Source organism: Anas acuta, chromosome 11 (genome assembly GCF_963932015.1).
Source record: "Anas acuta chromosome 11, bAnaAcu1.1, whole genome shotgun sequence".
Taxonomy (NCBI): Eukaryota; Metazoa; Chordata; class Aves; order Anseriformes; family Anatidae; genus Anas; species Anas acuta.
The window spans coordinates 21,438,861-21,465,792 of NC_088989.1; the positions used below are offsets into that span (position 1 = coordinate 21,438,861).

Genomic DNA, 26,932 nt, shown 5'->3' on the forward strand with positions numbered 1-26,932 from the left:
CTAGGTTGGAACTTTTTTATCTCATCTTTCTCAGGATGTGGTAGCATTTGATTTTTAAGAAGTTATAGCAATAGTAGTAGAACTCTAATATCTTAATTCTTCTCAGTTTCAGTTTCTGATTCTCTCTTAATAGTATTTTCTTTTTCTGGTTCTCATTTCCCAGCACAACAGTGCAGTGTCATGCAGGAGACTGCTTAAATCTAAGCTAGTTTACCCTGAAATTCCCACTCCAACAATTTCATGGACATATTTCTGTTTTTGCTAAACATTCTTTTTATAATAGCTTCATTTTGGGCCTAAGCCTACATAACAGCATCTCTTTAAATAATATTCCACACCTTGAAACGTATTACAAAAACAGTTATATCAAGGCAAGTTATGCAACAGCTCTCTATGGTTTTAGCATTTTTACTCTATCACGCCATATGTGAGACTGCAGCCTCCACAACAAAACCCTTACACACTGAAGTCATTATCTCTGTGAAGTCTGCAACTGGCATTTAAAACTTATTGATGGCCTGGGTATTGGTGGCTCAGTAGGCAGCACTCTTGCCGGAGGCCCAGGAGGTCAGCGGTTCACATCTTGCTCAAAGAACAAGTTGGACATAGTCCAGGATTGTGTGTGGGCTGTGCTATACTCCTAAAGGGGCAGTCCTTAGGACAGTAAGTGAAACCCTGTCTGTTTTGTGGATATCAAAGTCCTCTTGGAAATGGAAGAGGAAGAAAGAGCAAGTTTAACTTGTCTGAAGCTAGTTAATGGAAATTAGCACACTCGCTGAGGACCTGAATATAAGTGTTCGTGCTAAATACAGAACACTACAGCTACAGTACATTGAACAGTTTTGAACAAGCCATTTTAGTTTTTGTGGTAAGCATATGTTCAAGAGACAGGTACAGATTGCCACACATGCTCAGTATTAGCTAACTTGCTAAGAGCAGAATGACAATAGATTCAGTTTCACACCACAGAACTAAGAAAAATGCATGTATAATTTTTGTAAGTGAGGAGTTAAAAAAAAAAAAAAGTTTTAATGCTGTTAACACTTCAGAGTATAATTACTGAAAAAAAACCTTCAGCCACAGTCAGCATTAACAACATATATAGAGAATATAAATGGAGATTCAACCTGCTCTGGTGTTAAACTTTGATACTTGAATGTCCCAGATGTCTCTCTCCTCCTCTTCTTTATAGACAGGTAAAGATGGATCTCTTGAAGGAACTGGGAATCACACTCTAGGCAAAGGTTGGACAGGTGATCAATGTACAGCATGAGATTTTGCCGTGGCTATGTGCCTCCAACAGTGACTGGATCATCTGGTTTAGAAAAACAATTCAAATTGTAATATTTTCTAAAGAACTTAATTAGGGAAAAGTAGTTAAAGGGAAAACAAATTATTTTCATTACACAAAATGTATCATAACTTCATCCTACAATGATGTAGCTCATTAACAAAAAATAATATATTTTTATTTAACATTTAGTTCATTAACTTTTTAATTCCTTAGAAGTCAACCTTAAGAAAATTACAACCCATTTCCACCAGCAGAACATTTTCAACAGTTTCCCATGAGATATTAAGTTATTCTTGTAAGGTTTTTTGTTTGTTTGTTTGTTTGTTTTTGTGTGTGTGTCTAACACAACCACACAAAGTGCAAAGGCCAAGCCGGGCCCACTACTTAAACAGGCTTTGGAGCAAATCTTAGTTTATTAGTCAAGTGGGATTCTAATCTATAGTGCACTTCAGGTTGGTATTCACAGATGTTAATGTTTGTTAACAAAGATTCATCTTCTAACACTCCCTGCACTGTCATTAGATTGAAAGAGAATTTTCTAGATGACCATTCATAGGACCTGGAGTGAAAATTTTCTTCTAGCAATTATGAACACTGTCTTGTACATAGCTTTTTTTTTTTTTTTTCTCTCACTGTCACAGAAAAGCAAATAATGCCATCATTCCCAAAAATATCCAGTAGTAAAATGGACACTTAAATTTAACTTTGGTGAAATCAACCTGTATTTAAGCAAGTGTCCACACATATTAAAACAGATCAAAAGCATCATGACATCTTCAGGCTTTCATATAATTAATGTGCCAGTATTAAGCTTCTTAAACAAAACAGGTTAACTGATAGTATTATTTCTAGTTTAGAAATAGAGGAACACATAGCACAAAACCAGTGTAAATTTGCAAATAATTATGAGTTCATTTTGTTGCTAAAATTTGAAAATAAGCTATTTCAAGGAATGAAGGATGTCCTCTTAATCTGTGACAACAAATTTGGTTGTTTTTTTTTTTCTCAGTAAGAAATAAATTAGCTTTATTTTTTTTTTCCTCAATAAAAATATCCTTGTGAATACATAAGCACTCCTGGTAATCATGTAATTACCTTACCCAATCAGATTAAATTGCTGTCAGTTGAGTTCCCACTGTTGATTAACTTTCATGTACTTTAAACTTAAATGAAGTCTTTGGTAGTCACTTAGTCATTTACAAAGGTGTCTCTATGATTCAAAAAAGTATAAAAGCAATATATTATTTGCTATAATCATCATATATCCAAGGTCAAGGATAGATCACAGTGGACCACTTTTCTAAAATCCTGAAGAAATGCAGAATTAAACTGTGTTGCTTATTTTGGTGTTTCTTGTCATGACTTCTAAACGTAATAGTAACCTTTGAACCCCACACATTAAACACCATAATTATGTAATTAAAACTAATTATGCATTTAACATACATATTTTTGTCCTACAACAGGCAGGTCAATTACCTCACTCATTGACCTTGGAAGATTTCACAGTTTAAACAAAACAATGAGGCTTTCAATTAATTTTAAAGTACAAACAGTAAAGAAGCAGCAGAACCACAGAAGTCTGAAGACTTGAAGCTAATATTGACTAGATGGATAACTTACAAATCTCTTCATTTTGTATTACATAAAATAACCCCTCCCCCCCTGCTAAAAAATCTTATCCTTCTTATATCTTTTGATCATTACAAACATTAACACTTTTGTGAATAAATCATACACACATTACACGCCAAAAAAAAAAAAATGAGCTAAGTGTCCATGGATTACTTTTTTCTTTGTCCCACTCATTTTCTTCAATATGGTTTCCTTTGCTTCCTCCTATATTTCTTTACTTCTCTCCCATTTCACCTTCACTTTTAGAACTCTTTTTCTTTCCCCCTTTTTCTTTATCATCTTCTCTGTTCCACTGCTAGCTGTAAAATTTGTTTGCAGTTTATAAAACTGCTGCAGCCCTTATATTTTCCAATTTCTGTTTGCTTTCCTAAACCCATTCAAGAGATGGTGTTTCTCAACAGCTCCTGATGATGAAAATCCAGCACACTGAGAGAATTCTGAACTGCAGAAAGCCACAGCTAAAACAAACATGGTACATGCTCTAAAAACTGTTCCAAATTTTCCAGTGCTGGAAATTTGGTACAAGTGAAAAACAATATATGAAATTATAGAAATGTATTTTACCTGGATAATGCCTTCATTTTCTTCATACACTCAGGTAAGCTATATATACTGCACCATTTTTATTTTTTAATTTTACAAGAGACTAATGCAATATTATATTTCGGACAAGAAACTTTTTTCTTTTCATAGGGTAAATAGTTCAACCTTTTTTTTTTTTCAACCACTTTTTTCAGTAAATCAAATCCCATTCACTAAAGAACAATTCTTAAAGCAAGTATACGCCTATGTGTTCTACCTTAAAAAGGATCACATTCTGCTACTCTGTTTATTCAATTGCTATCTTAGACACAAATAATTCCACTGAAGTTAATAGGCTTTGCTGTGAAGTAAAGTGACAGAAACTATATGTATAGGTATACCATTCAAGTGTTTTGTTTTGTTTTTTTTTTTCTCTACATCTCTCTTTATGTGGATATCAAAAAATAGTTACTGGCAAAATATCAAAGTCTATATAAATCTTAGCTGACTTCTTGAAAGTAACGGAAAGGTATCTACAGTGCACTTTGTGTTCTGGTGTCATTTCTAACACCATTTTGGGAGTCCTTCAGGTTCTCTGCTTTAATTAGGCCTGACTTACACAGGCAGATCAAAAAGACATCAGTAAACCTTTGACAAGGAAATAAGGAATGCTGAACTCTGAATGAGGAACAGCAAAGGAACAATTTAAGATGGTAGCAGGCCTTATTGTAACATTAAACCTCAAATTGGATCTGATTTATAAAAAGTAAACCAATATATTAAAATAGTGCCCCAACTTCTAGACAAATTTGAAAGAAAACAATACAGTGCATGTGTAGAGAAGAGTATTCCTTATACTCTCATTTAACAAAAAGATTCCTTATGTTTTGAATGGAATATTAAAATTTAATTCAGCTCACAGAGCATCTCAAACAGAGCAACAAAAGAATGTGTGAAAGAGTCCAAATATGGTGCTATTGAAACAGAGTGGATGAGAGTAACTGGGATGGAATCCTACAAGTGGCTAAACAGCAGCAGGAGATCACCTTCACAAACAGCAAGATGCTATTCTTTCCAGCTGTGAGTGACATAATACAAGAGATTGAGATTGTATTGAGCTGATAAATGTACACATTAAATAAAGGCCTTGCTATAGAACTTTCAAACTCAGCAATCATTTAGGTAAATCCTGTAGCCCCAATTTACCATGAAGAGCATTTTGTCTCATATGAACATGCCACATTAATCATGTAAAACAGAATCCTTTATAACATAAAGGCAATAATTTTTAAGAGTTTAAATGTAGAAAACACGAGTATTTGCTTAAGGATTCAGAAAATGAATAAAGCCAAAAACTTTTGGACTTTTGCATCTTTTACACATCTTTACACTTTTTTTTTTAATCACATTTTTTTAAATAACTTTTACACGTCTTTACACATCTTCAATTCTGTCCTGAACAATTCTGTGCATATTAGGCTAAATATACATAAAAATATTAGCCCGAATATCTGAGATATCTATATCAGTACTGTTACTGAACTGTACTATCTAACAGTACTGTTACTGTTCAGTAATTGCTACTGCTTGATCTGTTAATGACATGTCGTAACCCTACTAAGTGTAACCCCAGTAGTGTAACCCTACTGGTTATTCATAAGTTCTGTGATATAGCAGTACTATTAGAGAACCTTTAAGGTTCTGAAGGGCCCAGTTGCATTTGTAAAGAGACACTGAGATATCAAGATAAGGTGCACTTAATGAAAATAAAGGATTAATAGATCATTTTAGTTTCTAAATTTAATGGAATTTTACAAAATCAGATTTCTTCTAAGCATCTATTTTCCACTCACACTACTTCCCAGATCTCTCCATCCCCCACCCTTTTTTTCTAACCTCACCAACTGCTAATTCTATTTGATACTCAGATTAATTGCGGTATGTATGATGTAGCTGTTTTGAATTTACTTCTTTATAAGGGATGGCTTTATTTTTTCTGGAAACTCACAGATATTTGGTTAAATCTCATTAGTTATCCAGTTGACTCTTTTCATTCAGAAATTAGTTTGAGAGTTTGTGGCACCTTTGAGAACATAAGCTATTATGATTAAGGAGGCAGGCCAACAAGAAGCGCAAAAGCATAGACTTTCCATTCCATGACCTGAGCAACCAAATAAGAACATCGTGACACCTGCAGGAGACACATGAAGATTACTTCCCGAGCCCTTCCTCAGCACATGACCAGAAGTTCACCTATGCAATCACAAAACAGGCATTTCTGTTTCATGACTGAGTGAAGGAACATGACGGATGATGTCTGTATTTCGATACTTCAATGGACATGTGAATAGATTTATGATCATTTATTCTGGAAAGAGACCAGATTACAAACCAGGTAAAGTTCTTGCTAGCTTCAATCTATGGATCATGTCACAAGTTGGCCATCTGTGCTGTTAATATGTATGATTTCTGGAGATCTTCCATAAAACTGTATAATGAGGAATTTGAAATGATGTAGAGATAGCCACAGCATTCAGAAATTGTAGCCCTAGTCACCCGTTCAACTGAAAAACAACAGAACAATGCTGTTTTTCTATTACCTGCAGTATTGTATAGTTATTGAAATATGTAATCGTCTTGTTTTCATCACCGCAGGGAGTGTGACTTATTTACATGTACGGCTGTATTGCACATTTATAGCATGTTTGGTACAGAGCAGAACAGCTCTGTAAAAGATGATTAAGACATTATGCTGAACTAAAAATTGGATGCTTTGTGAATATCTCTGTTTTGGCCTTTCCCCAAGAGTTTTCCCCCCACAAACTGAGAGATGACAGCTGGAGCAGACTAACTTTCTGTACACAAGAGAATTATTTGCTTTCCTTTTGAAGGTATTACTTGCATATTATTACATTTACATAAAGTATCCTTATTCTTTCCCATATATAGTAAATTGCACTTCAATATGTGACTGTTGTATAGCCATTTCCTCTCCCTCAATTACAAAATAGAATTATCCTCACTGTCATTCAAGCCATTCCCCCACCCCCATCCCAATTACAAAGAATTGATGCAAATCTATTTTTGTCTGGACTGTTTTATGCTGACAGCAATTAATTCTAAAGCCTACAACATAAAGACATACAAGTATCACATATGTTTTTGATCTACAAACAAGTTATCCAATTATTTTAGGTAAACTTTATGATCACAACCATCTTTACCAACTCTGATATGATGGGTTAGTTTCTTCTTAATGTCTTAAGACTCATATATATATTGCTATGGGAAATACACTCTTGCATGTTCCTTATGTTTTACTTCCTGATCTTGAAATAATGTAATCAATGTGCACATTTTGTTTACACTTATTAGTAAAAAGACACTAAAAACATGCTGGGAAATAATATTCCATGCCTTGGTAATCAAACAAGTTCTCTTTATAAATAGAGTTTGTGTATATCACAGACAAAGTTCACAAATTTCATGGATTAGTCATGGTGAAAATATCAGATTTCATGGTTTATAACAGATTAAGAGGAAAATCATATTAGAATCTTGATTATCCAAATTCTGCATGTTTTTGAAGAATAAAACAAAAAGGTGATAGTTCCTGACTCCATTCACTTTTTTACACTTGTACTGTGTCACACGTACAGTGTAGGTCTTTCTCATCAGCCTAGCTACATTGGGCAAGACACACTAGAACCAAAACATAAGGAGTTACAGGGGTTGTACTACATTTGAGTTACTTCAATGCATTTTTCTATCAAGTTACCCTAATGTGAAAATGTTTTGTTACTTTGAAAGACTTTAACTAGAGGAAGAAGCAGATTTTCAATGAAAGTTGCTATTTTCAGAATTATTTACATTTGGTGCATGTTATTAAAAATTTACAAAGAATCTACTAAAGAAGTTCCACTTTAACAGAATATTTTGGTATTCTAGTAAAAATATAAAATTAATACCAGTGAAAAACAACATTTGGAGTAAAGAGAAACTATCGTTTTTCATGTAAAACCTCATGGCTTTTAGTAATTTGTGATGATGTAATTTAAAGTGAGGTCTTATTTAAAAGAGAGGTTCCATATAAGCATGTGATTTAAAGAGACTTGTTGACGATATAACTACTTGGCTTGATGCCTACATCTCTTCTAGTTAGTTGTATAGACCACTTGTCATCTTTGCATATGAAGACAGCCAATTTGTCAAACATTTGCTTTAATTCTTTTTCTTTGTCTTCTTTACAATATCCTTCATATACATCCTGGTCATCAATATCATATATCTGACTGAAAGATGGAAATTCATTTGTGTCTCTGTCTTATTTCCTTTGCATGCAATCCTCCTGGGTCTTATAGGATGTACTTAATAAGAATCACATTATTCTGCTAAAGGAAGTCCTTGAGCAGGCTTTGAGAAGCAGTATGGCAAATTAGTTTCAGAACATGGAAGGTCAGGTTGGAAATAAAAGGTGCAGTTATATGCAGTATTTTCTGCACTCTAGAAAGTAACAAAAAGAGGTCTAACTTTTAAGATAGGATTTGTTTGATGTTTTTCCCTTAGAAAGCTGGAATAATTTATCCACAAACAATAGTGTCCTGGACATCAGCTGAAACAAATTAAAATTATCTTTTAGTTAAATTCACATTTTGAATATATGAGCAATTGCACTTCTGTTCCAAGTGTATTTAAAAGCTTTTGTTTCCACAAACTCAGATCATTATTTGTAACAAATTCTATACCATTTACATTTAAAAATCTGAGTTTGCAACATAAATAGCCCTTTAGATGGTTGAAAATGCCAGGTTTATAGCTGTCCTTGCAACCTTAATTCTGCCCCCTGGTGTCTATAAATTTATGGTTATTTCTAACTAATTACACATTATATTTCACTCTAGGATCTCAGTGTCATTCTGTTCATAGGCTAAAGGTTTCTTACAGAGTGAAGCTGCCTTTCAATAATGCCAGTGTTTTTAAAGTGCTGCCTTTCTAACCATCTACCTGAAACTACATTTACTAATTGCTTCTTGGGCTTCTCTGTATTGCTTATCACCACATCTAGATATCTCTACAACACTAACAAACTGCTTTCTGCATCTCTGTGATATAAAAGAACATTATTATCTGTGTAGGAAAAGATGGTGCACAGACACTGGGCACAGTTTCAAAAGCCTTTGCTTGTCTCAGATGTTTTGGTCATTTGCTCTAAAGCATTTGGCATACTCGTGTAAAGTTCTTAGGTTTTTTATAGTCCTTTCCATTTTTAAAATAGTTAGACTATATAGACTTCAACAAGTTATCGTTGACACATCTCTATAAAATAAGATCATACATTCAATTTTCTTCATTTTTTAGATGTTAAAAAGTGACTTTTGCCTAGCACAGAGTACTAGTACTACTACCACCTAAAACTCAACCACTCTCAGTGCTTCAGCACTGTTTTTGTCCCTGATGACTTACTACAATAGTAGCAGTATTTTCATTGTTTTAAGATACTGTGAACGTTCTATAGAGTTATCATAGAATCATAGAATATCCTGAGTTGGAAGGGACCCTTAAGGATCATCAAGTCCAACTCTTGACACCGCACAGGTCTACCCAAAAGTTCAGACCATGTGACTAAGTGCACAGTCCAATCTCTTCTTAAATTCAGACAGGCTCGGTGCAGTGACCACTTCCCTGGGGAGCCTGTTCCAGTGTGCAACCACCCTCCCTGTGAAGAACCCCCTCCTGATGTCAAGCCTAAATTTCCCCTGCCTCAGCTTAACCCCATTCCCGCGGGTCCTGTCGCTGGTGTTAATGAGTTGAGACAGGTCACAACTGAAATGGAAGAAAAAAAAAAAAAGAAAAAAAAACACCACAAAAAGCACCAGAGGTATGCATAATATCTGTATCTTGGTCTATACAATTTGTTAGTACATAAGAAAACCACAGCAAGTTAATGGATAGGACTAAGTTGACCAATAACATTAGCACTTGTCTCTCCACAGTCAATTGTCAAATTTACTATGCAACTCATTAATATATTTAATATAAAAGAAAGTAAGCTCTGAACAGCCATGTGGTGCTACAGAAAAGGTAGTGATTGGCTGTGTAATTGAAGAACACTGTAAAATGTGCCCAAAAGTGCAACAAGATGAAAATGATACCAGCTACTTTAAATCTGCAACTTCTCAACTTCCAGAGTTTTGATTCACATTGTAATGCCCATTTAATGAAGCCATTCTGTTGACTTTCAACATAAATTTGGTGGACTACCACACAAAAGTTACAGACAAGCTTAATGGCGACTCATTAGGATCAGAAGTCTGAGCTCTTACCAGTCACAGGTGAAGTACTAATTTGAATACCATTTAAAATAAAACTGTGGTTACTGATGATCACTTCCAATTACAGTGTAGTACATTGAATGAAAAAGCTGCTAGATTTTATACCTGAGCTAATGGAAGCCTTTTATTTTGTTTATTAAGTCACATTGGAGCATAAGTTCACCAGTTCTTTTCTGAACAAAATCTGAGTGCCCTCTCTGAAGTGGCTAAAGAATTTACAAATAATGAAAACAGGGCTTTTGGTTTTTTAAACCTATGAGCTTTTCTGCCTGTTTTGAAATGGACCTGATCCAAAACTCAGCTGTAATTATAAGGAGCTTTTTTATTGATTTCACAGGTGACACAACTTGGAGGAGTTTAAGCAATGCATATGGGCAGGTTAAAAATATCAGTTCTACTATTTGTTTATACCATCTGGTTTTTAATCACACAGACCTCAATGGATTTCTAATTTTCTGTTCTAGCATCAGTAAATTAAAATCAGCTACAAAACTTAATTAAATATGTTTCTTTGTAGAAGCAATGTATGCATCATTAAAGCCAAATAATACCCATACTCAAGTCTATCAATATTTTTTTTCCTTTGGTAAGAGCAGATTAAAACTGAAATACCATTAAAACTCCAATATATTTTCCAGTAGTGAACTTATGTGTCTTGTGTCTTACTTCTTTCTTCTTGGTGATGATAAATGATTAAATTAGAATCAGTCAACAATTATTAGAATCTCAACAATTTGGGCTGTAAGTACTGCAAAATAGCTGTTTGATTTACTATTGAAACTGAAATGAGAAAAAAAAATCCACAAAATTACCTTTACTATTCTTTAGGAAAAATAGAATTCAAAGTTTCAACTAATTTAGGTCAAAACTTTGACATAATAATCTCTCTCCCACTTTCTCATGTACTGAAAGAAATAAGCAATCCACGTTTGTAAAGTGTTTTAATGACCTCAGATGAAAATGACAGAAATGCAAAGCAACTATAATTGTGGTTATTATGATGAAAATGTCTAGTTCTACTCACTATGTTCATTGCCTTAAGTAACACAGTGGGTAGCCTGTTATTACTAACGGAATAAACTTTTTCATCAAACACTCTTTATAAAAATATTTCTCTGGAAATGTAACACAGCATGTAGCAAGACTACTACGATTTTCCATCAACTATGAGTGCATGCAGCATAGGTACTGTATTTAGATAATTTTACTTGAGCTTTTTGGCAATAGTTCATCTTAAGGAAACCTACATTAACCTAAAATTTAGAGTCTGTTATCCCCAGGCCAGCTTCATTGGAATTTTTAATATGGCACTGTCTATTCAACAGTTATGTGTAAATTGCCAATAAACTGGCCAGAAAAGAGCTGAAAGGCTAATTGCCTTTTAACTCCACTGTGATGATAAAGTCACGTAGAAAGAAAGGAAAAACTCCCACTGCTTTAACAAGTTTATCTGACTGCCACTTTAACATTCTCTGTCTGCATGCACTTTAGTGCATTCACCAATAAAAGGATAAAAGCATTCAAAATCCTATACGCTCAGTAACTAAGAAAGTCCAGATTCAAAATGTCTGCTTTGCTGGAATCAACCTATTAGATCAGCTAACTCTTTGCGCAGTACTTGATTTCAACTATACAGCATATAGCATGAAAAATTTGCCCTTTGATGCAGATTATAAATCCTTAGGAACCTGGAGTGAATAAAAGAAAAAAAAAAAAAAGATGCCATTTTATAATTATAATAATAAGAAGAAGCAGAAAATACTTCTCATAGATGAAGGATAAAACAGTGCTACTTAATTCAGTGGTCAAATTCCCATTAACTTCGAAAGGACTTGCCTCTCAAAATAAAATGCAATACTGAAAAATACAGCATCATTTAATTGTTAAATGCTGGATGACCATACAATTTCAATTTTCAATTACACTAAATTCTTTCAGCCACATTCTCTTCCTCTACATTTCCCTCTTCAAAAATCCAGTTTTATAAATAGATTTTTAATCTGACTGTGAAGATAGTTTATATCACATATAAACTTAATTGTTTTACTAGAAGATCTAGAGATTTTCTCTGTTTACTGCACTTTTAACATAGTGTTATTGAATATTAATGTATAGTCAAAGTGCATCAAAATGCATCAAAGAATGACAGTTACAGAAGTCAATACTTCTAGACATGAGGCATATTTTCCTTGGCCAGGTGAGTGATAAGCATTCTTGTTCTACTTGATTCCACCAAAGGAAATGGTTATTAAAAAGACATTCAATGGAATAACTGAAAGGAAAAAACTACTGGTCTCTTCATTTTTTTTTGGTAATCCTGTATTTTCACTTTGACTAAAGAAAGAATACATTCAGCTCTGATCCTGAATTGACCTGTTACACTTTACAAAATAAAAGAAGCAGTATAGGCATTGTGATTGTCAGCTTCAAACCACTGAGTGTTGTTTTTGTATTAAAAATCTCTGGTGTTTTTCTTATTGTAACCTGGAAAGAGTACAAAATCTGAAATCCAAAGGAATTTCTATAGAAAAGAATACTGTTCACACCAAAAGTTCCTCAAGTACTCACCAAAGCAAATGTTATATCGTATTACAGTAAAATTTAAAAGCAGATCAAACTAAAAATGAAGTGTCCTTCAAAACAGACTTATGTGCATCAGAGCCTATACATTAATGTATTTATTTCCATACAGTTATGTGTTTCTCTTCTCCATCACTTCATAATTTGTTCCAGATTTTATTATTTCTTTCATATTTGAAGACACATTGTTCCACATTCGGGTGATGAAAGACTGAACTGGATGGAAATACACTGAAACATTTGAAAGAGAATGAAAACAAAAATCAAGTAAATTTTCAATTTATTAGGTAGTAACAAAACTCAGGAAAACGTGATCCATGAGACCCAAAATATTCACTTTCGCAGTACAAATAAACATCTTTGCCATCCTTCCAAAATGTATAATGCCAATACTAGAGGGAAGTAATGAATTTATCTGTAACAATGCATCAACTTACATGTAAGGTTGTCACTGCAGCAGTTTAGGGTTATCCTTAAAGCTTTGTTACCAGGTTTGAAGGCAGAGTAAACTAAAAGATCAAGCTAAACTAGGATAAACTTCTTTTCCACAGTTCAAAAGTATTGGCCTTTCCGCAGGTTCAATAGCAGGTTTCTTTGAAGATGTGCCCCAAAGTTCATTAAAAAAATTTCACTGACTTGAACTGATTTCAACATTAAAAAGGTAATGCAAGAACTTCATTGCCAGAAAGAATCTGACAGATTGACTTTGAAGCTTTTTAAGGTGGTATTAGATTATTCTTCATTCTTCCACTAGAAGTGTAATTTATTTAAACATACCTTTATGTTTAAATACCTAAACATACCTTTATGTTCTTCTTTCTAGAAAATCCAAATTCAGCATTAATTATTTTATTGCATTCATTGAATGTCCTTAAGAATATTTCTAGGTTGTAGTAGACACAGTGAACTGTCAGTTATCACTTATGAAGCATCATACCTGTGTGTAGAACTTTGCAAAGAAATATAATGGCAAGAATAACTGCAGGTTTAGGAATTTAAAATTTAGAAAGATTTACATCATCATTCAGATTAAGAGTATAACCTCATCTTAATAGTAGGTGCTCCATAGCCTGTGTCAACAGTAATTTGAAGAGAAAAACAATTCAAGATTTTTTCTGTTGGTACAACAACCTTGGGAATGGGACTTTCATTAATAATCTTCCTAAAAGGGAGGTTCTACATTGAGAACAGAACTATACGTACTTCCAAGATTTGTTTTAAAGTAGGTTGCAATGTATTATAAATACATACTTTTTATTATGTAATGCTGCACTAATGACATGAAAAAAATAAAAAACAGAAGAAGTTGACAGAAAATTTCCCAAGTCAATCAAATGTAAATACATCAGCATCAGTTTTCAGAACCACCTTTCCAGAAACACAAGCTATATTTCCCAGTTACTATAGACTTCTGACTTCACTTGAGTACCAAGCTCACAAAATGAAATGCTTGAATTTCATTCAATATCAACTTTACTCTAAATACTACTTTACTAACTAAACACTGTCAAATAAAAAACCCACCATGGGAGTCTGACAGCTATTATTTTGTACACACTGCTGATGAACAGAATTTGTCTTCTTGGAAAATAAATGCTATATATTTATGTCTGAATTCCTGAATTAGGTCGATTAAATAGTTGTACTGGCTCAAAAAAAAAAACCTGTATATGTCAAATATTCTAACAGTACTCTATTCCAACATTAAATTATTCTTTATAACTTATATTCTCACAGAGGTACATGGAACTTTATGAGGTCCTACACAGAAATCCTAAAAAGAAAACTATCACATGGAGGTGTAATTAATCACATCATCCACATTTTTGATATATGAGTTGTTACTTTTTTCTCTTAAAAGCATGCAGTTTTCTCTATATGCTTATTTTATTTACTTCACCTTTCTTGAGTTAAAGCTTTTATCTTGTAGATGACAAAAAAAAAAAAAAAAAAGAAGTAATAATCACAGAACTACCTGCCAATGTTGACATATTTAGGCCCTGTAGTAGCTGTTGGGCTATGTAACCCACTCAAGGAAATTCTGTTTTATCAGAATAGTGGAACTTGTTACAAAATAGTTGTTAAAAAATGACAAGATGATTGATATGTATGCAGGTATATATACTGAAGATAAAATACTGAAATCACATTACAGGTTTTGTCACTTTGCAAATCTGCTGGGAGCAAGAAACAACCAAACACTTCACTGATTAAAAAGATATAGAGAAGCTGATCCTTCTTTTTGTCACCTAGTTTAATGCTAACTGCTTAATATGATTAAAGAATACACATGCATCAACAATTGTTATTTTTTTTTAAATTTACACAATGGCTTTCCAGAAATTTGTCTATTTGTATACAATCTCCTTAATACATGAATAGCAAACACACATAATGTATAGCAATATTACCGGCTTACAAGTTTGAACAAGCAAAACATAAAAGTTTCCACACTTTCAGAATTCTGGACTCTCCTCAGTTACTACCTCTACGGATTTTCCTCAGCCAGCTCCAATTCCCCTCCCCCCCCCCCCCAGCTTCTATATTCAATCATTCCCATACCTTTACTCCGTCCTGCACTGTGCCCTCCAAACCCTTCACAAGTTAGCAGTCCTAGTCTTCCTCCTTGTCTTCTGAACCACCAACCATTCTTGCTCACCTGTCTGCACAGCTACCTCAGCTCTACCTTACTCCTGCAGCTGCTTTACCCTCCTTTTTTTTTTTCCCCCTGTTGAGATATATTCTTAAACACTTTTCCTCCAGTCTCAAGGATCTTCATGAGTCTCTGGATTCCATTACTGCCCTCAAAAAAACTTCCTGGGAAAATCCCCTCTGTGATAGCAGATGACACAGAAGAAATGGGAGAGACAACCTTTCAGCTGTAGCTCTGGACCTAGCACAAGAGAAGCAGTCCCAAACTGAAAATTTAAGTCCTTAATCTTGGACCTGATCATGCAGAGGAAATCCTAGCTGCTAAAACCCTATGGTCTAACACAAAGTGGGATTCTTCTAAAAGCCAAAAATTAAACAAATTTGAACAAATATTTATTTGGACAACAAAAAGTACATCCACAAAGAGTGCTATCCAACTGCTAAAATGCAGAACACTTCTTCAAGCAAAGGAAACAGTAAACCTTTCCAAAGACATTTCCACTCCATACCATTTATTTTTTTAACCTCTATCCTCTGCCTTGAAAATAGTTGAGCCTTTTCTGCTAGCACGTGGAAGCATTTGTGCAATCTGTCTTGAGACAGATACCTTGCTTGGCAAGTGTCCCAAATCCCATAAAATTATCAACTAAATGAAAGGTCAGACAATCTTTAAAACGAGAAAGGATACCATGCAGGAATGTAAATAGGGAATATATGATGCAGAGAGATAAATCTATATTACCGTTTCATTGTAATAACCTATTTATTTTGTTTCACTTTGTTATCAGAGCCAGAAAGAGAATTCTGAAGTGCTGTAATTATAAAATAAAAAGATTCAGACGTTCTTTGTCGATAAGTATTCAAGACAGCTGAAAAAAAAAAGTATTAAAAAAGAAAAGCAAACATCAGACGAAGTTAATTTATTACTGAAAAAGTTATTTTTATCAAAAATAGTATGGTTATAATTTTTAACATTGATATAATGATATTAATCAATATGTCAGTATTGTCAGTCAGTATTGACATATCAAATATATAGCAATAGTAATAGATCAATAAGTTGATATAAATGTTCATACATTGATATAATTCGGGGGGGGTTCTTCTAAGGACCACCAAAAATCTCTAGCATGATGGGAATAAAATATTCTTGTATTAATATTATATTTAATAGAAGGAAAAAAAGTTTAAAACATTTTAAAGCTATATAACTGCCAGAGAGAATGCTGCTATTTAGATCTGATTAAATATATTTAAAGTTATTTTAATAATTAAATAAAACTGATATAGATATTTTACTTTTAAATGTTTGTAAAATATTACTGTATCTGTGCATTCACTGACTATACATTCAGTCTATCTGTTCTGTAGCCTTTATTCATAGCTTATAAAATATCTTTCCTTAGCCTACCAACTGCCTCAGTTCTCAAATCATAATGCAAATCATAATACGTTATACAAATAAGCCTATGCAGAAACTAGTAAATAGGATATATAAATAATTCAAAATGAAGCTAGGATTGTAATTTGTCACAAAACAGGTCAATATAAATAAATACAATTTGTGAACAGTTTGTAGCATCTCTATAGTTCAGTTTCTCAAAATAGAAATAAAATATTTCCTGCTTACAAGCTATTTTATGAACTTTCAATTTATTAGAAGAGTGTAGGTTATTAACATTAATTAACACCAGATACTAACTATGATTAAAGTTGCAATTAAAGGCCTATCAGAGGAACATAGAATGTAAACTAAAAAGAATGGGCTTCTTGAACACTCGTGCTTCAACAGTGAAGGTAAAGCTTGCTTTTATAATTTGAAGCTATGGTTATGGTTGAATTTCAACTGACATTGATGGATTGGAGATCACACCTTCAAACCTAGCTGGATGAATTCTAGTTTTCATAGGTGTGATATCACTATCAGTATTGCTACCACAAGCAAATAATTGACAAGTGACATCACACTCAAACTGTAAGATTTTGAGTCTATGGGCTGCCATGCATTTAATACCATAGTGTACGATGAGAGCCCTTAAAGCATATCCCTTTAGTATTTTTCTTCTATTAACTGTATTAGCAGTAATTCCTAATCTGCATATGGGAAATGCCTGCTTGTACCAGTAATACCATGTCTAACTGTAAAATAAATAAATAAACAAAAGGAAACAATCCTACCTACACTCCATAAATATATAAAGCTCTTAGGCATATAAAAGAGAGACCCTGAGATTCCTAGTTTATACCAGATATATCTCTGCTAGAGTATTTTGTTTACTTCTGCATGCATTCCACCAATAATTTGATTCAGGTTAATCCTGTCTAAAATTAAAATAAAGGTCACCTGCTATTAGTTAGTTTATTGAATGCAAATGCTTACTATAGCAGGAGAAAAAACAAGAAGAATAAGTGACAGCAGTCAGAGCCATTTGAAATATAAAAGTCTTTGTCAGTTTTGGACAAAAGTAAAATATAAGCATTTTAAAATCATATTTATTTCCTTACAAAATGGCTGTCTGCAATGTATGTTGAACTTAGAAAGTTCATTGCCTGAATTTTTTTAGGGAAAGAACCATTCACAAGAATGCAAACACATTCATCTTCCCTAAGATCTTGCAAATGACTATTCTGTTGTTAAGATACTCTATTTACCTTCTATGGGAATGCTATGAAAATGTTACCTTATTAAATTAATGCCTCCCATAAAATTATTGGTTCACAAAGATGATGGTGAATGGAGGACCACCTTACATTTTCCCTTTAGTCCATTACTTTTTACATCAGAATTCCATTTTTTATATAGGCATAAGATATTTGTGTCTTTTTTTTCAACGCATAAAGTGAAATGACAATTGTTTTTGTTGTTGTTGTTTGTTTTTGTTTTTTCCTCTTTCAAAGGTAATTATTCATTTTAATCTATTCATTTACATTTTAAGGTCAGAATAGAGTCTGACCCCAGCAAAATCCAGGATACCTTGTCCTACTAAAATTCTGTATTATTTAAATACTTCAAAGGTGCATCTTTACTTCTACAAAAGTTACTTGTAAATAATAATAACTTCAAGAATTCCATAACTGTAGATATTAAGTTATGTTTAGAATTGTAAAGAACTTTTTCTTTTCCTCTTCAGTGAACATGAGAACTGTATGCATCTGAAAACATTTTATTTATTAATATTTAGTCAATCCGGTTTTTGTATACAAAGACACAGAAATGTACTGTTCAGTGGAGACATCTAAAAATGAAAGGCAGCAAAGTATAAACCAGCGTCAAATTCTTTCTCAGCATTAATTCTACCCTTTTTTCCTCTACCATGCATTCTTGCCCCTTCTAAAAAGTCCTTGAAGTTTAGCAGCTTGAAATCATATGCCTGTCTGTTAAGCTGCTAGGTATGTGGAAACAAAATTTTTAGGAGACCCATAAAATCAAACAAGATCAGACTAAATTATCTGCTGCTGATCTGAACTGATACATTACTGCTAGTCACTAAGCCAGTCACTTTAGGTCCTGAAAAAACTGAAAGGGCAGTGAACCATAATATGCAACTCCATTGAAAGCTAGTTAAGCACATTATCAGACAGAAAATGCATTTTAGACCCCCTTGGATGTCAGGATGGAAAATAGTAAGAGTGATAATTGCCTCTTTAGCACTAGTAAAGACTAAATGAAGTAATAAAGCGTGAAAGCTCTTTCATTAGGCTAAGTAACCTTGTGGCTACAAATGTATTCAACTATTTTTTAACTCTGAGATAGAAATTATGCCACAAAATTGGTAAAGAGGCCTACTTAGAGAAAAGAAGGCTGCAATTCACTTTCCCCACAGCAACGCCAGTGCATACACCTCCTCTTATATGCCAGGTATCTGAGATCAGATCAAAACATGGGTGTTGGGCTTCTCCTTCCTTTCCTTTTGTGAAGATGGTATCTGAGAAATGGCTTTATTTATCTCCCATTATAGAGCTGCAACTGAGCAACTATTCTTTTTCTGACTCCTTTGCTTTTTCTCCTATATCACACACATGGTCTGTTTTCTTAGGTTTATATCTTCAAGAAGGGACAGAAGCAATTATTTAAATGCAGTGTTTCCAAATATTTACAGATTGCATGCTTATTCTGAATAAAATCATTAAAAAACAAACAAACAAACAAACAAAAAAAAAAAAAACAACATGAAAAGGCGTATCAAAAATAAATACCGAGTAAGTATTTGTGCATGAGCTTCCAGAGGAAAGCCTTGATTTTGGAGGACACCAATGTACAAGTGGTGAGCAAGTTAAATCTTCCTTACTTCATGTGAAATTCTTAACACATTTCCAGATCCTTTGCTTTGTATAACTTCCATCATGAATAAAGCCAGGAGAAAACAACTGAAAAAGTCAAAGTCCCTCTATGATACTGTTCATAATGAATTCTCAAATGATACCTTCAACAGATCCAGAATTTTTGGTTTATCTGGAACACACACAGCATCTTAAGCTAAAGATTCAGAATAACAGAGAATCCACCACAATTTTTTGATGTTTGTCTTCCTTGTTACAAATTTCTCACCTGTCTTGTGATTTATTTATTTTCTGCAAAATATATGCTATAATTAATTTGATCACTAGTTTCCAGTCATCCTAAATGGATGCCATGACTCATTCCAAGATCCAGATATCTGTTTTCTGTATCTACTTTCTCCTGAACTTTACCTCCCAGCATGCTGTAACTATTTTGCTCTGAATGTTCTTGCCTAATTTTTCAGCTCATCACATACCATCATATATGTTGGTATGTGACATCATATGACATACCAAAAAATTAAAGCTGGAAGCAAAAACATGTTTTAAGAAATGTATCCATATGCAGGTATGGGACAAAAAATATTAGCATCTTGAAGTGATAAAAACTGACAAAGCAAATGATAAAAAATAGCATCTTCTATATTACATAGCTCAGAACAACCAAAGTGTTTCTGTACTCTGCTTTTTGACCTATACGCTTACCTGAGAAGAGACAAAAATAAGAGACATAAGGCAACATAAAAGAGACAGATGAAATACAAAAATAATGATCTGTTTTGTGTCTTTGTTTTAAATCATGAGGGGACAAAACTAGACAAAAGGGATTCAAGAATTATTTCAAATAAAAGAAAACCCTGACTTACTCCCTAATTTCCAGCTGTTGTGTTGCAGATGACCAGGATAAACACAAGAAGAAATAATTTAAGAGAGAAAGAAGGGGGGGCGAGGGGGGGACGGGACAAAAGGGGGGAAGGAGGGAAGAGTATGGATGTTTGAATGATGTGATGAAATACTAGAAAACATTAAACGTTTAAAAAAATTGCCTGCTGAAAATGGATCGTCTATTAATAAATTAATACTCAACTACAGCAATACTTATAGTGTACTGAAGACTGTATCTTACTACACAGTAAAATAGAAGTAATTGGCATTATAATAGTACAAGATAAAGGCTGTGGGTTAAAGGTATAGCTACAACAATTTTGAATCACACTCCTAATTATGAATCTTGCAAGCTGGCATCTCCTACTATTGAAATATTCACCTTTGATATTAATATCCTAGCTTCTTTATAGATTCCATTTAATTACCAACATTTGAAAAATATTTTGGCTTTATATGAAACAAAACTTGTTTATTGTTATTCCAACTGATATATCAACCCTGTTCTCAAAGGCTCCAAACACCTTTGTCTATGAACAAAATAATCATCTTTCAAGTCTGTGATTCTTTGAATGTTTATCGTCTACATCAAGGAAAATAAATAAATAACCCAACTTTGAACTTCTATGCTTAAGACCTTTAAGAAGCAAACAAAAACATTTAACTGAGGTACGGAATTATAAGAAGCCGAAGTTTGTTATAGAGAACGATGCTGCATGCTCAAAACAATGTAATTGAGAGCTACTGGCCTATACACAATAACATTTATACTTTTTAATTCTCCCTAAGCACATAAAACATCTTATAAATCCATATGATGCACATTTGATGGATGTCTTTATATCTTTTTCACATTTTGTGTTTGATCATCTTCTTGGAATAATTTTATTTATTTATTTAAGAAGGTGAAAGGCAAAGCAACAATGATCACAAAGCAAATGATCAGGTAAGATCTGTGGAACACTCACACACTGACCTTCTCAATCACTTGTACTCTGCCATGCCTGATTAGCTCCCTAAACTGTCAGAGCCATTATCATCAGTTATGAGATATTCACAGTAACAAATTAAAACATAGAAAAACTCTTTTCCACTCTTAAACTCCTGAAGCTTTTCCCACATCAAATACTTCATGAGATGGTACTAGAGGAGAGGCAAAGTTTTCCAGGACTCAATAACAAGACCAGTAATGTAAACTGCATGCTTACATTGCTCTGCTATGATTACAGTTTGCAGTTGACCAAACATTTAGTGTACTGACAACATACAAACAACAGATCTTAATGTGAACAAGAAAAACAAAGAAACTATCTTGGGACAGAAAAATCTTAACAGCAAAGCTACCTATCAATCCTAGCAACACTTTCAGAAACCATGCCATTTCTTCACCTACAGACAGGAAGTAAAGTATATCAGACAGTAATGGCTTCTGGAAGAGGTGTTCAGATTAAGACTTTATTTCTCCCGAGCAGTCAGAATTAATGGTAACCAGAAGAGAAAGTGGAAAAACACTCAGTTCAGAGCAAGAAGATGCAATGGCTGTTGAGAGTGATCATCCAGCTTTCCTAGCTCTCCAAAGCATGTCACAATCATATCAAATAGTAAGGCAAGGCCTCCCTGGTCCCCCAAACAGACCTATGCAAGGATGCCCAAGAATGCTATTCACTGAATAAAAACCTTTTTTTAAAACATAATTTTAATCTGTTATGATCAAATAAATATTAATAATAAATATTAAAACAAACAATAACAAAACCAAAAACACAACAAATAAAAATAAAAAGGCAAATACAGTCCTTATTTGAATTAGTATTTATAAGCTTAGCTCATCATTTGCACCTCTTTTGTCAGACAGCAGTTTTAATAGCTTTTGAAGACCATTATTAGTGCTTTAACAGGTAACACGGTGGTGAATTTATAGATTTGAATATTGAGTTTCTCCACACCTGAAGGGAGCGTGAGAGAAAGTGTGAAGTTATTGCAGGAACAAATGCAATAAAGGTTGGACTTCCTGATGCAGCCAAGGAGGGAATGACACCATGTCCTGGAATATTGCGCCTAAATGGCAGAGCCGATCTCTTATTAAAGATGTCAAATCCAAAATTAGACAGCCCTAAAATATTCCAATTTACCACATACATTTCTGAGTACCTAAAAGACAAAGTTTACTGACCAGCTTTCATCCTAAAATCTGGGACTGTATTTTTTCTCCTGCATTAACAGCAGATACGCCACAGAAAGCAATCTGGTACATAATAAGATAAAAAATAAGGAATGTTCCTTGATAACAAAATTACAGCAGCACTTTGATGCACAATGAATTCCCAAAGATCTAAGGACTAATATTTAGGAATCTCATTAGGTTAAAAGCATTCATAAAAAAATATTCATAATACATTTGATACTAACTTTGTCAGATACTCAGGGCCAAAACTGGCATGCATATAGCCTTCATGTGCATAACACAACTGAATCACATATCCTCAGGCACTACAGCATTAAGTTTCCTAAAGTCCAACTTCCTATGAAAACCTACTACACAAGTTAATAGAAGAGATTTAGGCAATGTATTGCCAAAACTGATAGTTCAGAAGACTTATTAGACAATAGATCTGTGAGAGCATCAGAACAATCTCCAAAATACAAGCACGTGCATGTGAACATGTACACACTAGAAAAGAAGAAGGGATGTGTCAGTGAGTGGTGCTTTGAGTAGAGGGATTCCCCACACATGACAAAGGAGAAGCAAAAACATCACAGAACTGACATGGAGGAGAAAGTAGAGCACAGCTAGATAAACTCCACTATTGTGACCTGGATGCTACCAAAAAAAATGTGGCTGAATGCTACCAAAAAAACAGGTAGGACATCAAGAAAATACCACATTTTTCCTTTATTTCTTCTTTGCTCAGGAAAACAAATAAACTAAAACAAACAGACAAAAAAACACAACTAGTTATGTATATTATAACACAGTTATTTAGGTCTGTATCAAAGACACGTCACTGTAAATTTTCTCTTTTCCTGGCAGAAGAGGCATAAGGTCCCAAACATTGATAAAGTGTGAGTTTAAAAGCGGTAGGACCATTGTGTTGAACAGCTTCAATATTCACAGCATCTCACCTTGATGGAGGTAGAAAAGCCATTGAAATTGGAAAAGATTAGATCACTCATTAAATGTTCTAGTAATAGACATAGCTTTGAACAACAAGGGCAGCTATATGTACTTCTATGAAACTGCGTGCACATCTGGGCAGCATTTGCTTCATATAAAAAGATATTTTATTGGTATTTCATTTAAGAGATTTTTTATTGCAACTTTATTCCTACTTCAGTAGGTGCATTTATTCAATTCTTGCCTTGATTAAAAAAACAATAAGGTGACAGACTTAAAATTGCTCAGCATTCATTTAAAAATATGCAGTAGTTTTTAGTAATATTTTTAAATGCCTGACTTCTTCCTTACACAAATGCAACTACAAGCTTTCCCCAGACACATGTCAGTAAGTAGATCTGCCAAGTCTCATGCGCTAAACACAAAATTCATTCTTTTGGCCTCATCTCATGCTCTCCTGCTGCAAGACCTCAGACATTTACAGCATGGTGCTGCTTCCTCTCTCTAGTTCTATAAACTCATGTGCCGCATGCAACTGACTGGTTAATCAACTGTATGTACCCAGTGTGACTTAGCTGGCAGTGGGGGAGTGACTTGCAAAGGCAAGTCACTGCATCTGAAAAAGCGTGCCACAAGATCTGCATGCATTAGGATGTCTCAATCATGTGAGCAAGCATGCATCTCCATCACTTACACAGCTCATGTGTTGGGATTCCAATAAACTGAAAAGGCTGGAGTGCGTAGGAGGGATTGACATGTGGAAAATCAGATATGGAGGGGAAACACTTCTTTTATGATGCACAAAAAAACACTGGTGTGGTCAACAGATGGAATGTAGCCAGATCCTCATTACAGCAATGCTATTGACATTGCCACAATTAAGGTAAGAGTCACTGTTTCCACTGTAAACTCCTGTTTGCAAGACCTTATAAATTGGCCGTAAAACTTCACTTCAGGCAGAACCTTAACACACAAGGTCTCAGCATTAAAGTATGTTTCACATATATTAAAAAATAATAATAATAATAATGGTGCACCTTTCAGATTGCATAGTAGCTCAAAACAGGTTTCCTATTCTTGTTCTGGTATTCTCCGCACTCGTTGCACTCAGAAAAACCTTTGTGTCTATTGAGTAAGTAGAATGATGGAATTTTCCATTCTAATTACAAGTTTCCACAGTTGGTACCAGTTTCATTTCTTATTTTACTATCACATTAATAAGCAAAGTTGTTAGCTTTGGAAAACCGGTTATCATCTTTTGAAACAGCATTGTTAATTCAAAACACCTCCTATGTATTCATTAAACAATCAAAATACAGCTTCATATTATAAAGCACCCTGGTTGTAAAGGATGTATTACAGTTTTTAGTTTTTTCCGCACACAAACATACACACACACACACAGAAACTGCAATGTAAATCAAATTCAGCCAGCTAATGCAGTGCATATCCTGTGTCTCTGAAGTAAAAGGGATGTTTTTTTCCTTGCATTTCAACAGGAGCAGACCCAAACTTTCAAAATACATGAGTACATAGCACTATAATTACTTCTTATTTATAGGGTGCTGACAGTAGGCTCAGTGCTGTACAAACAAAAGAAGACATGGTCCCTGCCCCTTGGGACTTACAATCTGAAAGCACAACAATTGAGACACATAAAACACCAAGTGGTGATCCAGTACACAGTGGAACACTGACATGTTTGTTTTCCCATAAATAAATCACTCCTTGGGAGTAGAGCTTAAAAGGGGTAGATAGTCTTCTATTTTTGTTTTAAGAGAGGATTTGAAAGAATATATATTTGTATCACTCAGTTTTCCCAATGCTTGACCAAAAGGGACTATTGGAAAAAACAATCTATAAAATGTAAGGTCTTCATTGGCCAATTATTACTTGTTATAGAAAAACAGTTTACATTCCCTTTAGAAGGAACTGAAATGACACCATGTCTGTATATCTCAACTACTACAAGGCACACATCTTTCTACTTCTCCATTCAACATCACTGTGTGTATATACATACCCATAACAGCATAACTAACCATGGTTAGTACTCTGGTGAAATTACCTAGAGCATGACAGGTTACTGCACTTTCCAGTACAGCATGTGCAACACAGCGTGCATGCACAACTAGGATGGAGATATAAAAGTTTTCATTTTTAAGAGCAAATACAAGTGTAGCTGGGTTTTCTAGGCTCAGGAAAGGCACTGGTCTAAGTGCTCTGATGCCCTATAATACTCTAAAATGGAGTCCACTTTAGCAGACCTCCAGGGAAAGGAGAATATTTTATTTTGTTCCCTTCCTGACCTTTAGCTGGATGCTTTCCCAAAAGACATTGTGTCAAACTTATTCTCTTTTGCAGAGCAAGTACCAGTAGTTTTACACTGAATTTAATCAGATCAGCTACAATGCAAACATTAGAACCAACTACTCCTTTCTCCTAATTTCATCTCCTCTGAGTAGAGACAGCTACACAATGTGCTCTGTATATCTTACAACTGCCAAACAAAGTTAGGAAAAATGCTGAAAACAGGAAGAGAATTTGGCACACACAACACTTAATCCCAACAGAAGTGTAAATGTTAATGCTTTTGAAGCACTCCCAACTTGTGTATATAACAAAATCTAGGCAAAACTTTGTACAGGCTTGATCCTGCAGCTAGTAAGCTCTACAGTACAAGTGGCTGAGACAAAGGCTTTGCATTCTTCACATAAACTTCTTATGACCTACGCTTCAGGGCTGAATACAGTATTTAAATTAATCTAGCCTTGATTTTTTATCATGCTGGACCAGTGACTTTTTTTTTTTATATTCTTTAAATAAACATTTACACTGTTAACCTAATAGACATTACATATCTTCACAAAATTATAGAGTGGTTGGCAGTTTTGTTTCTTTGGTTGTTTTCTATAGTGACAAGGATCACAATTAGAAGGTCTAAAATTTGACCTATCCTGGCAGAGACCCTCCTTTCCATTTATTTTATTTTCTAACCTGCTCACCACTTCAATTAAATTAATTAAAGGCAAGCAATATTAATAACAAAATAATTAATATATAGACCATATGAAATGATGTACAGGAACTAACAATAATATAATAACATGAAGTAATGCATAAGTTTTTCATTTACTGCCATTTCCAAGTAATTCGTACCTTTCCAAAAAATTATTTAATTAAGAGAAATTTCAGATTCCAAAAGCAGCAATTCCTGGTCCCGGACGGACCAGGAAGAGTACTGTCACAGGTATGAAAGAGAAACACACCTGTACAGCACAGAGCCCCACAACCTACCTGAACATATCCTGGTAGAAAGAAGCTCTGGCAAGGGAGGCAGTAACATTGACACCAAGGGTTGCCTTCCAGAATGAAGATGTTTTACTTTGGTCCTAAGTTAGGAGAACTCAGCTATGTCAGCATCAGCACATTACAGATGCATGAGTTATTATGGTTCCCTGAGCCTAAATGAAGAGAGCTCTCCAGAAACATGACAGTCCGGTACTCAGAGATTTGTTTGATGTTCTGGCAGTTACTGACTAAAACTGGATGGAAAGGTTTTTTACCAGTAGCTTTTACCATGTTGTAATGTTGTTACCATGCTGATTTTAGAAGGCACACTGGAAAATATAGGGG

General features: G+C 34.1%; 1 protein-coding gene across 18 annotated transcripts in view; it reads right to left on the reverse strand.

Moving 5' to 3' along the window:
* ERC2 (ELKS/RAB6-interacting/CAST family member 2) overlaps nucleotides 1-26,932 on the reverse strand; it is a 556,650-nt gene that overhangs the window by 58,989 nt on the left and 470,729 nt on the right. For 16 of the 18 annotated variants that reach the window (XR_011100132.1, XR_011100130.1, XR_011100127.1 and 13 more), the window contains one exon: nucleotides 1,128-1,315. The exons of 1 other annotated variant lie outside the window; for it this stretch is intronic. The gene's annotated coding sequence lies outside the window, so the exon portion shown is untranslated. Of the gene's footprint in view, nucleotides 1-1,127; nucleotides 1,316-26,932 lie in introns of those variants that run through there. One more of the 18 variants, XM_068694081.1, reaches the window with a different exon arrangement.